The sequence below is a fragment of the Anopheles coustani genome, assembly GCF_943734705.1.
Source record: "Anopheles coustani chromosome X unlocalized genomic scaffold, idAnoCousDA_361_x.2 X_unloc_26, whole genome shotgun sequence".
Lineage (NCBI taxonomy): Eukaryota > Metazoa > Arthropoda > Insecta > Diptera > Culicidae > Anopheles > Anopheles coustani.
In genome coordinates this window covers 37501-38806 of record NW_026525133.1, presented here as the reverse complement: position 1 = coordinate 38806, position 1306 = coordinate 37501, and the positions used below count along the sequence as shown (strand labels likewise).

Below are 1306 nucleotides of genomic sequence, written 5' to 3'. Positions count from 1 at the left end.
GCACAGCGGCGGCTTACGTTATGGCAGTCATGGATGCCTTACGTTTCCATGAAAAGTGTGTTCCTCCCCTGGTCCACGCTGCTTCGGCAGTCCTGGGTAAGATAGTTAGTTCTAGCTTGCCCTATGTGGAAGAGGACACGTAGACTTACTGTGGTGTGAAGTATAAGGTTCAGTTCTCCCCTGGTCCACGCCGCTTCGGCCGTCCTGGGTAAAATGGATTAATCCAGCTTGCCCTATGTGGAATGAGGACACTTTATGCTTCGTCTCTAAGCGGCGGCTTGCTCCTCCCTACGGGGAACGGGTATACGCGCACAGCGGCGGCTTACGCAAGTTAGTCACCCTCGGCAGTGGATCACTCGGCTCATGGATCGATGAAGACCGCAGCTAACTGCGCGTCATAATGTGAACTGCAGGACACATGAACATTGATAAGTTGAACGCATATTGCACGTCGTGGGAACCTACCATGATGTACAGATGACTGAGCGCTTATATTTGAGAAATGTATCGCATACATTTAACTACGCCGTGACACCCGTCACGAGACGTGCACCATGATGTTAACTAGGGTCGCGACGACCCGCTAGCATTAAAGAACCCGTGGTTTACAATATACTGGCATTGGAATTCGAAGTATTTAGAGCGTCCGTGTTCCCGCGTGAGGCGGAAGTACGAGGAGAAGGCGTGCTTGTGGTGTCTGTGGTGGTGTTTACTGATGTCTAGCTTCAGCTTATTTATTTATTTAAATAGAAGCGAAGATGTCAAAGTAGCGTCGAAGCAGCAGCGGTAGCACAAATGATTCAAGTATGGAAGTTGACCAAAGGAACACAAACAAACTAGCGTATGGGCAATGGAAGGTATCAGTGAGTTAAACCACACGCGGGCTAACAGCCCGTTAACCGAGTCCAACGGTACATATTGGACATTGAAACAAAGTAGTCGCAAGCCAGATGTGACGATAACAACCGCAAGGTACATAAGCCTCAGTTCATGTGTGACAACCCCCTGAATTTAAGCATATTAATAAGGGGAGGAAAAGAAACCAACCGGGATTCCCTGAGTAGCTGCGAGCGAAACGGGAGAAGCTCAGCACGTAGGGGTGGCGGCCTGTCCGTCTATCCGATTCCGTGTACTGGTGCGTCTCACTATCCGTCATCTTAGCGCTTTTCAAGTCCAACTTGAATGTGGCTCAGAACCCATAGAGGGTGATAGGCCCGTAGAACAGCGCCCGTTGGATGATGGACCGAGCGTGCCATGGAGTCGTGTTGCTTGATAGTGCAGCACTAAGTGGGAGGTAAACTCCTTC

The 1306-nt window shown here is 50.1% G+C and overlaps 1 non-coding gene and 1 pseudogene across 1 annotated transcript; both read left to right on the top strand.

The window, feature by feature from the left end:
• Positions 1 to 336: 336 nt before the first annotated feature.
• Positions 337 to 491, top strand: LOC131270373 (5.8S ribosomal RNA). The gene has a single exon (XR_009179469.1). It is a non-coding gene; the product is annotated as a 5.8S ribosomal RNA (ribosomal RNA).
• Positions 492 to 978: 487 nt separating this feature from the next.
• Positions 979 to 1306, top strand: part of LOC131270389 (large subunit ribosomal RNA) — an 11036-nt pseudogene continuing 10708 nt past the window's right edge.